This window comes from Cyanistes caeruleus, chromosome 1 (assembly GCF_971803275.1).
Source record: "Cyanistes caeruleus chromosome 1, bCyaCae1.hap1.1, whole genome shotgun sequence".
Taxonomy (NCBI): Eukaryota; Metazoa; Chordata; class Aves; order Passeriformes; family Paridae; genus Cyanistes; species Cyanistes caeruleus.
In genome coordinates this window covers 115,589,517-115,604,504 of record NC_141701.1, presented here as the reverse complement: position 1 = coordinate 115,604,504, position 14,988 = coordinate 115,589,517, and the positions used below count along the sequence as shown (strand labels likewise).

The following is a 14,988-nucleotide window of genomic DNA, read 5'->3' as shown; positions in this document are numbered from 1 at the left end:
CTCTCTGATGCCATTCTACATCAATACCTTTCCCATTCTCCCCAGTGCTCTGTTTGAGAGATACAAGACAATAAGCTGCATCCTCCTGAGCCCCTACATCTTCTTTGGGCACCATGTGGTTTTTGAAATCTGCTGATAGAGTGTATCACAGTGAGTAGCAAAGTTCAGAGCTGTAAGAAACAAATGCTACCTCTTGAAAATGCATGGATGGGAAAAAAATATTCTGCTTTTTTACTATCGTCTAATAGCAACTGATTGTTCATAGTGGAAGCTAGGCTGTGAGCTTTTGTTATTAATCATAGGGATTTTCTCGAATAAAAGCCCTTGAGAAATCCAACATCTTCATCAGCCTTTGTTCCCTCTAGTCCACCATCACTGTGCTGGGATTGTGTCCATTCTCACAAAGCTTCAGCCAAAGCATTGCCACCCAGCTCCAGCTATAAGGGGAGCAATAGGATGAGGCACTTATTCTCTTGTTTTTTCACCTCTGCAACCCTTAAAGTACAGATGGCATTCACCCTTGTATATTACTTTAAAAAAAAAAACATTTCCTCTTACAGTAATTCATAAAAACATAGAGTAGCAGATAGATGTCCAGAAAGAACAAATAACTGTTGAAAAGATCAGTCAGTATCACTCACCTCCAACTTACTTTTGCTAACTGAAAATAACTGGCCTGAGGTCACAAAGATCTACTCATAAAATGTGGAGCTTCTCCTAAAATTGAAAGGTTTTGTTTATTTCTTTGGAACTTGTTTTTAAATCATGAACATTGTTGGTTATTGTGGTATGAATCCTTGAACAAAAATATTTTATGTTGTGCATTGGTGCAGGGTCTTTCCTCCAAAGCCAGAAAAGCCAAGTGCATGGAAGGTTACTGGTAAAATATGCAGTGAAATACAGTGTTCTGAAAAACAAAGTGCAAGAGGATTTACAAGTATTAAATATGTCAAACTTTAAAGGTCTCGCTACTCTTTTAATACTGTAGTGGTTTACATTTGTTTTGAGCAGTTCCAAATGCTGATGTCCCAAAGTTCACATATTCTGAGAGCTGCATTTGGTTTTGCTTAGGCTGGAACTTTTCATCAGATCATTGTTTTGGCCTCAAAGATATTACTGTGATAACAAAGACAGAATTTTTACAGATGAAATTGAGGAGAAATAGAAGTGAAAGGGAAACCTTCACATGGAGTCCAGCCTAACCCTTTGGCATCTTGAGCCACCAAACAAGTAGTGAAAATGACTGGCTTTTAGCAGTTCTCCTTTTTGGGTTTTGGGTTTTTTTAGTACCAGTTTGGGGAAAAAAATCCTGCAGTTTTATATCTGACACAATGAAAAAAATGAATGTCAACAACAAAACTGAGAGTAGTTTGACCTAATTTTTAACTTTTAAATATTGGTTTCACTGAAGTTTCTTTATTAGTATGCAAGCCAGGTTCTCTTATCATTTTTACTCTGATGCTTCTGCATTCATAAATCATATATCACGTTGATAAACAGAAAGTCAGCAGAGCCCTAGGAAAATTCAACAGGTTGTCAGCTATTTCTTATTCAATAATTTATGAGAACAAGATGTCTCCATTACATAAATAATTCCTTTGCATTTCATTCAATTATGCTGTTATTTTGATGTTTACTATTGAGAGAAAATATGGCTTTTGAAGGGCAAAGTGGATGTTCTGGGTTGAAATATTTCTCGACCTCCAGAGATTAGTGATATGTTATTAATAACCATCTGTAACACTGAACATCCACATGTAGAAAAATATATTCCTTATAGAACAAGCAAGATCTGATGTGAACTCAAAAGTCAAACCAAATAAGTCAGAAAATTTTCAAATACATACTCTCTCCCTGGAAAAATAGGATTTATTAAAACCCAAACTTAGCATTTTTATTATGTTGCAATTAGTGGCAGTGGAGCAACTCTGACTTTAATATAAGACTAAAAATTGCCAATTAATAAAAAAGAATCTCTTCCTCATTAGCTACATATGTAATCAGAGGACACTGGGACCTCTGAAGTTGAAATCTGTGCCTATTTTTAGCATTCTCCCTATTTTCTCTTAAAAGAGACAACTGATACGTTGTGTAGTTCATCCCACTAAAAACTTGTAAACCTATCGAATTATTTTTTGTGATTTTGTATTGATGACAAAACATGCAGTCATCAAAGGTTGCATGATATATTCAAGAGTAAATTTCATACAAGCTCATTGAAACAGGTCAAAATTTGTCACAGCATCTAACATGTTTTGGTCGATAATTTATCTGGATTGACAACCTAAATGCAGTTAAGGACAAATGTGGCTTTATGCAGCCTGCAGTGGGAATTTTACTGATTATCCTAAAGGTTTCAGAGAAGGGCATACAGTGACTCAGTCTATGCACAAAAAGGGTGAATTGGGGAAAGTTAAAAAATCTCTTGCAATATAATGGTCATTTTGTCTGTAATCTGATATAAAATCACTAAATCCCTTCACCTTGTATTGTCTTAATGATGAATTAATCTGTGCAGAGCATTGTTTTGATGCATTAAGCTTTAGCTTTCATATTTTCCAGATTCTGTACTGCATTGGTATATGAACTTCATATAAAGCATTAGCAAGTTCTATTCACAGGGTAGATAGACAAAACAATCCTTTCCCAGCCCGAGAACCAAGGACACCATTGCAGCTTCAGACCCAAAATGTATAAACAGCAGTGAATTGAGGAGAGCAATCTGGGAGGATGGGACTTCATAACCTGAAGCTGTAATTGGACAATAAACCTCAAAATGTGAATGGACCAAAACTTATAAAAGTGTGAAAACATGTGATCCATTGTCCATCTTGTGTGGAGCCTTGGCTGGGCTCTTGTACTGCCCAAGGTGTGTCCTTTGAAGGCTTTTAAAATAAATACCTACTTTATTCCTTTAACACTATCTTAACAGCCTCTGTTCTAGGTAGCCTCTCATTTATACTGTAGCATCATTTATACTGTTATCAGTCCCTTAACTTTCTGTTGAGTTAGCCTGCAAACAGGAAAAATACACAAAAAGCTGCTGAGGCTGGTTTCTTCTGAGCTCCTTACCAGCTGAAAAACAAGTTTCACCACTCTTTATTGAACTGTATTTTCAATAACAGCTACTTCAGATTTGTCTTATTTGTGCTGGTGAGGTCTTGCTGCTGACATTTCCCATTTTATACTACTTTTGCTAAGGCATGTACTCTAAAGCAGAAGTCTTCATGCATTCCCTTTAATTCTGTGTTCTGTTTCTTAGTGGATCATGCAGTAATGACTTTGGCATTTTGGTGCTCTAGATCTATGACTGTCACATCCTGGCATTGCTACAGTGAGCTTTCCTGAATTACTGTAATCTACAAATTATGGTATCATCTAGTATGCAATAGGAAATACAAGAAACTACAGGTGCAATTTGCCTGGGGTGCACATATATTATTGACAGCAAATGAGTTTTATGCACCTCAACAGCAAGATGGTTTTTAAAATGTTTAATCCAGTCTGAAGTTTGACTCTGATTTGTTTCTAAATGCAAAAGATGTGCAAGCTCTGTTAATATCATCTGTCAGCTACTGGATGAATAAGAATCTTTCAAATTTATTGTCAATTGACAAAATGAGTTGATAGCTTGCATTAGTATGCTGCCAAATTTACTTCTTGATTCCTCTTTTAGTTTAGTATAGACAGCCTTGATTTGCTCTTCTCTCATCATGGTTTTGAGTATTTCTGTTCCCCAAATTCACTACTTTAGCCAATGGCATGTTTCTCCTTGTATGATCTTTTCAAAGTATTCCTTGGCATGTAGCAGATCATACCTAATGCTTTTCTGTTGCAGCTTCTAAATTCATCAGGTTTCCAGATAACTACAAGCTTATCTGTAAGATAAGAGAGTTGAGATCTCATGTTCAGATCCCATTAATGGGGCACAACTGTTGAACTGTCACACAACTCTGTTTCATATCACAGGTAACACAAGAAGCACATAAAAATATGTGTATGGTAGACACGGATACACACCAAAAAAGCACATTCCATGTCCCTTTAATAGTAATATTTTCTCTACTAAATGTAGTCAGTGAAGCTGTAAGATTATTCATCATATTGTTAAACTGATATCTAGAGCACTTTAAGTAGACATCACTCTATCCCCCAATAACTATATTTATAGAATCACAGAATGTTAAGGGTTGAGAAGGACCTTAAAGGTCATCTAGTCCCAAAAGACCTCTTCTGTAGACAGAGACATCTCCCACTAGACCTCCCTTAGATGCTCAAAGGCATATCCAACCTGGCCTTGAACACCACCAGAATTGGGGCATCCACAGCCTCCCTGGACAACCTGTCCAGGTGCCTCACCACCCTCACAGTAAAGAATCTTTCCTTAATATCCAGCCTAAATTTGCCATCTTTCAATTTGTACCCATTCCTCCTTGTCCTATCACTACAGATTCTGATGAAGAGTCCCTCTCCAGCTTCCTGGCAGGCCACCTTCAGATACTGGAAAGTATCTCCACTCAGTGTCTTCCTCAGGATGAACAACTCCATCTTTCTCAGCCTGTCTTTGTAAGGGAGTTGCTTCAGTCCTCTTATCAATTTTGTGTCCCTCCTCTGGAATTGCTCTGACAGTTCTGTGTTTGATTCTACAGCATAAAGTCCTGTATTTGGTCACATGATTGTCATTTATGATTAATTTTGACTAGGGACTGTATTGGAATTACAGATTAGGTGACAATAGCCAGACTCCAGTTCTCCTGACATCATTCAAGGGTATATACATATATATATCCCCATATACAGAGGAGAGTTTTAGGAGTCCAGTGCTGTTTGCCCTGCATCTGCTAAGTACAGATAGGCCATCAGCTGTACTTTATTTGTGCCTCAGATCGCACAACACTTAGTTATTTTACAGCTGACGGAGTTGTGCAGCCAGTGGTGAGATCTTATGTTTGCTCAGGCTGCCAGACACCACGCATGCTTATGTGAGAGGTAACTGCCAAATCTGAATTGTTGTCTTTACTGATGCAGATAGTAATGAACTATAATTACCATTTGGCTTTCCATATGTTGCTAAAGAATTTGTGTAATTAACTCCATATTTAAGTATGATTCATCTATGCAAAATTAAATGTGTCTACTGGATCTAGGAGCCTTAGGTTTCCTCAGGATTTCAATTGCTTTGCTAATTTGTTCAAGGTAGGGGGTTATGTTAATTTTGCAATGCTTTGGATGACCTATTTCTTTATGATTTATTTATTCATGGTTTTCTGTTTATCATCTGAGAGTGTACTTAGAAGATACATAAAAAAAACACAATTAAAAAATGACACCAAAAAATTGTTAAATTTGCTCCAGTTTTGATACGTAGAGATTTTAAAAGTCTTAAAGTTTGACATAAGTAATTTGGGGTAGCTGTTCCACAATATATATTCTTTGAAAATACAAAAAATCCCCGCCCCCCAAAAAAACAAAACCAAAAAACCAAACAAACAAAAAACCCAAACAAACAAACATACAAACAGAAAAACCACAAAAAAAAATAAACCCAAAACCCCCCTCCAACATCTTGTAATGCTTATTTGTAATAAAATGTTTAAATTGTTCCAGCTTGAACTTTCAGGGTATGACTTTTTGAAAAATTTTTAAATCTTGGAAATTCTTAATGAATGGACAACTACTAATCTGATTAACAATGTCTCTATTCAGTCACTGAATTGTCCTTCTCAACTCCAAAGAGGGTGAAAGAACCATGAAGTGTTCAAAAAGAGAAAAAAACTCTTTCTAAAAACTGCCGAGCAAACTCCGATAAAACATGCTACCTCGTGGTCTTTAACCATGTGGTTACCATATGTGCCACCTTTCCCAGATCATAATATTTACATTTTTTCTGATTCAGTTGCTCTGAGCTGACAGAGGTGCAGCTGTTGAGTTTTACCTTGATTTGGTTCCTCTCCTGCTCATATTCATACATCATACCCTGGATTCAAATATAAGATATAAGAATATAAGATATAATAAGATATAAGAAGCTACAATGGTAGCTTCTCCAAAAAGCATACATAAAACATATTGCTTAACAGTGACATTTTTGGTTTGTCTCTGTGATCATATCCCCCAGGAGAAATGAAAGTAAACCCATATATTTCCTGTGTTACATGTAATCCATTGGAACAAAAAATCACCAAAAGTACATCACTTGTCACAGCTTAAAATAATGAATTTCTTTAGTGAGACTAGTGCATTCTTTGAACTTCATAATTGCATGCAGAGTTGCAGAAAATGGATTGCATAAATTTGTAGAGCTGTATAAATATTGCAGGAGTGTTTGGTGGACTGGATATGCTATTGGACCCTTGAAGATTACAGGACAGGTGAAGCAAATCCGCTTCCAAAATCCACACATGCTGTTTTAGTGACAGGCTGAGATATATCAAATCCTTGAAAAAACTAAGTGTGAAGGTTAAATTAATGGTTCCACCAGAACCTATTCTATTTTTTTGTTATTAGAAATTATGGAAAGTCTTGTGACTTAAGAATATTAAAATACAACTGTTTTTTTACCAATAAAGTAACAGATCCAAGGTAAACACATGAACAATTCTAGCTGTGGTGCAAATGATTCTTCACAGCTTTCGTAAAGTAAGAATAACAACTTCACCATAACAAAGATGTGGGATCCTAAAATTTCCAAATACCCTAGGAATTAAGATAAATAAGCAAAGAAGAACAGCACTCCACAAATCCAGTCTGAATTGCAAAAGAAATGTGCAGAGTTTATAATTTTTTTTCAAACATTCCCAAAGGCAGTGTAAATCAAGTGATATTGAAAAGGCAGCCTCAGTAAATGTGTGAGGCATTATGTGAGTAGATTAGTAGGAACTCTGACAAATGTGGAAATACTGTCAATGTTACACTGAGCAGCAGTGTAAATAAATGGTGATCAGATTGAATCACTGTAGTGTGGAGCAAATTAAATTGGGGAACTTGAAGGAGACCCAACCATGTGCATATAAAGTACATTTAAGAGAAGGAACTCTTACTGAGCTGTTATCTAGACACTTAGTGAGGTCTAGTAAACAAGAAGGCAGCAGATGACTGGGTTTATTTAAATTAAAATTCACAAAAGTGAAATTCAAATGGCTGAAGCAAGGGCCCACAATGTACCTCTATTAGCAGAAGCTGCTAGTAGAAACTTTTTATGGAAAGTCTTTTTCCATATTGCATCTCATTCTGTGAAATGGGCCACTTTTAAGGATTAATACTGTATTGCAAATATTTGTGATTAATATGATAACATAACATAAAGTCAGTAGGTTAGACTCTGAGGAAAGTGTTGCCAGGTACATCTACCCTGAAATAGAGGCACCTCTGTCATCAGAAAACAGTGAATATTTTCACTTATTTGGGATGGGTGACCATCTCTCCTGTCCACTGAAGCTTTTGCCATCTCAGACACTTCTGGGCAAATTACACGCTTAATGGCATTTATATTCTTACTGTCTGAGATTTTCAAGTGGATCCATAAGTTGTTTCTGCTAGGAGAGTCGACCTAAAATGTGCATGAGATACATCTTGCAACATCTCTGCTGTTTGTAAGCTGTATTTGCTATCCTTCATAGATGTTGCATCATTTTCTGGAGCTCAGTAGCACTTAAGACATCAAATTGCATTGGCTTAATTTTGCTTTTCCTTTTCTGTCAGAAGCTCCTGATGATTCTGATATCTGTGTAAAGCAGTGAAATGTGTCTTTTGACTGAAGCTAAGTGCCAGGGGTATGGGCCATCTGGGCACATATTTTAACTGAATGTTTTATTAGAATATGATTCAAAAACCTTTATCAGTTGCCATTTTCTGAAGCTGTGATATTAAAAATCTGTACTTCAGTGCAAACTGCTTGAATCCACTGAAAAATCTTCACTATTATGTAAGGACTGTCACTGGGAAAAGTCAATATGCTGTACATAAGCATACATTAGATTCTGGGTTTTGTTTTTTTAAGTAATATCATGTAAAAAACTAGAATCATTGTCCAGAAAATTTTTCACAGGCAAAATAAATTAATCTACTCCGAATTCACTAACTAAATGTGCTTTTCCTCTCAACTTGGCCTACAGTTTTGCATACAAAATAAAAGTTTTCCTAATGCTCCTCTAAGGAAAACATAAAATATCTCTATTTTATTCTTACATTTCTTGTACCTCCACCTAAGTTTCATGTGCTCTTTTCCATATTTTCCATAAAAACCTGTTTTTCTACACAGAGATCTTACCCAGTTCCAAGAAAGACCCTTTACAATGATATTAGGGTTTCAGAATGCCCTGTCCCCGACATCTCTGACTAGTCACTTCAGGTGTTTTCTGTCATGTCTGACATTTGGCTTTCTATCTAGAAATCGTTATCCAGATTTCATCTGAACTCAAGTTTTTTATTGTACTGATATTGATGTTCTACCTTTCAACTTTTATACCCTGCCCAGACACTGGAATGCATGTTTGAAGTCTCTATCCTTCCAAAAATGTGTTTTCAAATGTTACATTTTTGTCTGGGGTATAGATAACAAAAAAGAAAAAAAAATAAAACGCATTATGTGTTTGATCAATTTTTTTTTAGGGTGAATTAGTTTCCGTTTTTGTTACCCATTGTTTTTTATGTAATGTTAGGGGCTCAGTTTGTGAACTATTCTACCTTGTAGGACCTGAAATTTAAAGGTATGAGCATGTGAGTTGTTTTATTCTGAGATATCAGTCGTCACTCCCTGCAACACTACCTGCTTTTGCTATGGGTTATTCCTGTGGTAACAATGTCAGAGACAATGTCTTTGTCTTGACTCAACCACTCTCTTGTTCCAGCTAAGAAATGTGATTTTACATTGTTTTACAATTGTTGGGTTTGTGCATGAAGCTCTTTGGATAGGAATTTCTGGATGCCATTCCAGAACTGCCCAGATCCTTTTACCTTTGCCCTCTTGAGACCTTTTGCATTTGTAATTGTGTACAGTGTATCAGAGCACTATTAATCTATTTAAAGAGCCTGTGCTGACACAAATATCAGCTGATATAAATACCAACTATTTTAAATTATTTTATCAAAGTCTATCTTTTAAACCTCAAAGAGTTTTTACCCAAGTTTTGGTTTCAGATCCTGCTTAGAGGTCTTGTCAGAGACAGTGCCTGAAACTCTTAGATGCTTTTCATTTTGCCAGTAACTCTTCTATTCATTTGCATCTTCCTGAAGCCTGTTTTAAAAACATGCCATTCATTTGTTGCTTTTGTGTGCTCTTTGGTACTTTCTCAGGATCTGAAGTAGTTGCATTGTGTCTTTTGCCTAAGCTTTACTGGAAACAATGAAAAACTTCTATTACATTAGAAATTGCTATTATGAGAAATACATTTCAGATTAATATTCTTTTTTGATGGAAAACTCTCTTCATCATTACAACTAGTGCTGTCTTTACCTCTGTGCTTCTGGGGAATTTAATTCACAATGGGTCTCTTAGAGTTGAACAAAAAATATTATTGGCCTGATCTTCATTTCTATTTCTCTGCAGCTTACCTAGGTGTGAGCTATGTGCATGGTGAGCAGTCTGACTCATGCTAGAGCCTCATGCTGCCTTGGAACTTTGGCTGAATTGCTTGAGGTAAGAGAAGGCAGGGAAGGTATCACCACCCTACTTGTCACTCAACTATTCTTATCCAAATGAACCTCTCTCTTTTCAGCATCTAATGCTTCAACTTTCAGCATTTAATGCTTGTAACTTTCAAGGTTACAAACCTTGGAAGACAATTCCCTGGAGGATTGTACACGCACTTGACCTGCACCACAAGGGAAGGTTGTATTAGTGGGCATGAGTGGAAGAGCACAGGCAAGGACTGTGCTTGACAGGCCAGCATGCACTTCAGAAAAACATGCTTTATCCATAGTTTCCACTCTGTGACTATTTCTAATACCCACAATGACTAATAATGACTCAACTAATCTGAAAGGAAAAGCTGGATAGTTTCTCAGATACTCTATGCGGCAAATTACAGCTTTGCAGAGGGTAACACTGTGTGTACATGTACTGAAGACTGGTACAGGGGAATTAGCCAGTAAATCATTATTTATTGCAAAATAAGTCTCACTTCTGTGGGGTTAATAAAAATCAGGTGATGAAGCTCAGGAAATGACTAGATTCAGTTTTGTGGCAGTAACAACACGTCTAGATAAAATTCTGTCTTCCTACTTTAGACTTTCCAGGTGGCTTTTATAATTTTTCCATTCATCTCATTTTTTAGAAATGCTCAACCTGATCTAAGCTTCAGAGCACCTAAGTGACAATTTATTGGCCTGATTTTCATGACCACTGAGTATATCAGGGTCTTACTTTTGAAAATTATCTCACATTGACCAGTAAAATGAAGATACAAAGATTAACTAGCTTTAGATACACAACAATACATATCCAGACTCCAGCTTATTACTTGTACGCTACCTTATTATATGACATAAGGGTCACCACTTTAAGAGACAATAGCTGTCAATTTCAGTACTTTAAAATCACCTAATTGGAGTAGACAAGTGATATGTTTCTCCCTTCTACTGAAACAAAAATAACAGAATGTCCTGTTAAAGAATTACTTAAATGCCTATGTTCACTGTATTACATTAAACTTAAAGCCATATATATTTGACAAAGGGTTGCAGGCAGGGCATTTCCTACAAAAGTCACTAATATTTGCAAATTCTTGGCTATTACAACATAATGACTGTCAAGATATGCTGTGGGGGCTCATTTGTTTCTATATCCATGAGGCAGTAGTGAAATATATTATGTACAATTTTTTTCTGCAGAGCTTTTCCACCTTGCAGCTTATTTGCTGGTTATTATCAAGTGGAAGAGGCAACTTAGAAGTGTGATGTCTTTTATGGGTCTGTATTGTCAAGGGACACCAAGAAAGAGAGGAGGGAACTCCAGTATAACAGATGAATCGGAATGTGTTTATTCCATGGCTTCCCACCTCTTTTTGTCAGAGAGAAAGACTGAAAATCTGTCTCTGCATATGTTTCCCATTGAAATCAAGACCTGGTAATGCATAAACCATAACATAATTTTTTCAAGTCACTATTGCTTATCACAAATTAATGAGAACAACTGTGTGTACTCTCCACATTTTAGTTGATGTATAAACAGAGCAGTGGGGTTAATTGTGAAAACTGTTTACTTCTGAGAGGGGAATAAAACCCACTCAGATGCTGACTTTTTTCAAGCTGTGATTTTCTTTTCCTCCATAGCACATATGCCTTGCTACAATCTGGCAAACATACCCATAAAAAAAATCAAACCCAGAATATTTTTTTTTTTTACAGCTTGCAGTAGAAATTATGAATTCATGTAAATTACATATAGTTTCTCCTCTCTATAAAAGTATCAAAATTGCACATTAAATATTGGCCCTGAGACTGTGCTGGCATATGCACCTACAGCTAGTCACAAGCAAGGAAAAGCATGTCCAGTTTGAGTGAACTTTACAGTCTGATAAAACAGAAATCTGGTTTAATAATATTTCACTTATGTGAGAAGTAGTATGCAGGGCCAATAGCCTAAAACTTACATTTCTCTACTGAGAGCATTGTTATTAAATATAATATCCGCCAAGAACTATCCCAGTTGTATGCCCAGTGTTTCTCACCACTGTTTTCTCTGTAATAATGGCCTCTCTTACTGGTTTATGTACATTTACCTAGTACCCCAAGGGTATCCATACCTTTGGACATAAAATAAATAAATAAATTTTGTCAAACTACAGGAGTTTAAATGAGTCAATTTTTTTTGGTATGTGTCTTGGCCTAAGTGATAAATAGACCAAATATTAAAATACGTCTTTCATAGTACATTACTTACATAAATTTTGAGCAAGTCCTGGAAATATTTCTCTAGCACTGTTTAATTTCTGTCTATTCAAGACCTAAATGATGCTGAGAGTTGGATCACATACCTGAGAATGATATGGTTTGGTAGGACCTTTATAGACAACAGTGCCAAGCAGGGAGAAAGGACAAGGCTCTTCTCAGAAGACAACTGGAAAAGAAGAATTAGACTGAGACAAAGTTACATCCTGACCTACTGAGGTGTTTTGACAGCTTGACTGAGAGGCAGCCCAACAACAACTTGACCAACCACGCTACCTCCAGCCTCCCAGCTCTCATCATAAAGAACCGATCATTCTCCTTGGATAGTGGAGGTACATGATATTCCATGCATCCTTAAGTCTGTGGAGTCACAGAAAGTACATTTAGAAGTTCTTTGTAAAAACAAAGTTACTGGATTCAGTGGAAATCATAAAATCATGGAATCATAGAACGGTTTGGGTCACAAGTGATCTTAAAGATCTTCTAGTCTGAAGACCTGCAATGGGCACTGGCACATTCTACTAGACCAGGTTGCTCAAAGTTCCATCTAACCTAGCCTTGAACACTTCCAGGCATGGGACATCCACAGCTTCTCTGGATAAGCTTTCCTAGTGTCTCACCACCCTCCCAGTACAGAATTTCTTCCTAATGTCTTATATAAACGTACCCACTTCCAGTTTAATGACATTACCACTTACTCTTTCACTACCTTCCTGTATAAAAATTCCCTCTCCAATGGTCATGAAAGGTTTTTATCTATCAAGCATTTCCCAAAATACTGTCATAAATGAGTAGTTTGTAGAAGGACTACAGAATTATGTTAAGGAAAGAAAATAACATATGCAAAAATATTTGAACAAAATATTCTATATAAACCTAAGAAGAAATCAATTCTTTATGTGACTGCAAAATATTTCTTTTCCTCCTGCTTTCCTACTGCATCTAGGGGCTCCCTAGCAGGAAGAAAGGGCTATGAAACTACTTGTTATATGAGTTGTATTTTAACAGTTCTTACTTTGCAGTGTAATTTTGGGTCCCAGGTTACTAGCTACATTAGTATATAGAGATAACTGTCTTCTTGCTTTTCCTGCCTTCCATATCCTCTGCTGAAAGTCATGCCTTGTCCCAAGTTTTACACCCCTAGCAAAACCCTTCATCCCATGCAGAACTCAGCATCTTAGGACCTCAAGCACTGGTAGACTTTTCTGACACAGCTTCTTTTTGCAGTGGCCTCAAAATGTTTATGACCAAAGAGCTGTTTGTTCTTCTTCTCAGCCACGTTTCTCGGCCAGTGGCTACAGATTTCAGCTTTAGATTCCCCATGTTACCCAGGAGACAGAAGGGACATGTCTGATTTCTTCAGCAATATTTAATGAAGCTGAAACTTCTTCAGTTGCTGTTGCCTTTACAGTGCTGATTTTCTGGCTTAGTGGTCCAGTGGATAAGGTAATGAATTGGGAGTCACAATGAAAACCTACGCCTCTGAATTCTATTATTTCAAATTATCTTATATTTTTTGTGGAGCAGTGGACATGGTGTGGAATTCATTAGCTAGAATTAAATCATCTAGAATTTGGTGTTTCATTTTGAATAAGAATCCATAGGTTTTTTAACAAGCAATAGAGGCATGTAAGCACCTACAGGGCAATTCATTTCCTAGTGAGATATGTCTGCAATGGGTCCTGTAAACAGTTCTGTTCATCAGCCAAGGGAACTCATCATGGGAGCCCAGACTTAAACATGTGATTTTTAGAAAGTCCTCAAGAGGACTTCGATACACAATAATTAAGGAAATATTTGGAATTTCTAAAAACACCAGCACTTTCTAGTTCTAATTCATTTCCCTCTGAAAAAAAAAAATATTTGAAATGTTGTTAAGATTCCATATTAGCACTGTAGCTATATTTCCAGCTTTAATTAAAAAAAAAAAAAAAAAATTGTCATGGTACTGCTTGGTATGAAAAGTTTATATCTGTAAACCCCAGCACTTTTAATCTACAAATTACTCATATTGAAAAGATAAAAAATAGTGGACACATAAGCTAAACCAAGTAAACTCAGAAGGAGGTATTTCACTGAAAGAGCTCTGAATATATGGAATAAATAATTGAAGAGAAGATTGAGGCTGAGAAGTGAAACTGAATTCAAGAGAGCTGCATATATCCTTCTTCAGCACGAAAGGGGTCAAGTCATAGAGCGAAAAGACAGGAAAGTGGGATTAAGGTACACCAAAAAAAGCAGATATGCTGGGCCAGATAACTTTTTCCTGTTTGTAAATTCCATGTTTTCAACAGAAAATGAAGTGACTACACAGATGGTCTGTGTTATTCCCACATCCTTTGAAATTCAGTTTCCAAAAACATCACCTTGTTCTGAATCCTCTCATGTAGTATAAAGTGCACACACTGTTTTCCAGCATGTTCACATGCATTTTTTCTGTCAAGAATGATCTATTTCATTAGCAATGACCATGGAAAAATTTATGTAAGAAGAGGGGTATAAATGTTAATAGCATTGAATTCTGCTGTTAAGATCTGTGTGAGAAAAGGCTGCTGGTGTCTAAGTCACAGTGTCCACATTAGTATGCAGTTTGGTCCCAAAAATATAAATAATTTTGGTGTTGAGGCTGCCGTATTTTTGGTCAATGTTGTTCTGGAGTTCTATATTGGTCTAGAAAACAAAAAAAAACCAAACAAAAAACAATAACAACAACAACAAAATATCCTTCTATCTACATTACCAAAGCTGTCTGAATGCCCTAGCTTGGCTACTAAATAAATGAAATAACCTGTTAAGCATGGGAAAACATTATGTAGAGAATGAAACATACAATCTGGGTTGATTTAGAAGGAATCCATCTATTGCATAGCACCACAGGTTTGCAAATGGATTTAACATGGAGCATCCAGCTGGTCCGGATCAAAACATGCATGAAAACGTAGTCTTCGTTCCCAGGTTCATGCTTGACTACATCTAATGGTTTCTGATTTCCATTTTACCAGATACTGCTTCACTATGGAAAGTACTTTTGGATATTGTCTGATTTTCATATCATTAAATGAAAATAACAGAAAGCACTTAAAAAGTGCAAGTTATCCT

General features: G+C 36.4%; 1 long non-coding RNA gene across 2 annotated transcripts in view; it reads left to right on the top strand.

Annotated features, from left to right (window-relative positions):
- LOC111923470 (uncharacterized) overlaps nucleotides 1-14,988 on the top strand; it is a 282,819-nt gene that overhangs the window by 230,622 nt on the left and 37,209 nt on the right. The window contains exons 4-5 of one of the 2 annotated variants that reach the window (XR_015276731.1): nucleotides 9,548-9,637; nucleotides 10,831-11,785. The exons of the other annotated variant lie outside the window; for it this stretch is intronic. This is a non-coding gene — a long non-coding RNA (uncharacterized LOC111923470). Of the gene's footprint in view, nucleotides 1-9,547; nucleotides 9,638-10,830; nucleotides 11,786-14,988 lie in introns of those variants that run through there. 2 annotated transcript variants of the gene reach the window in all.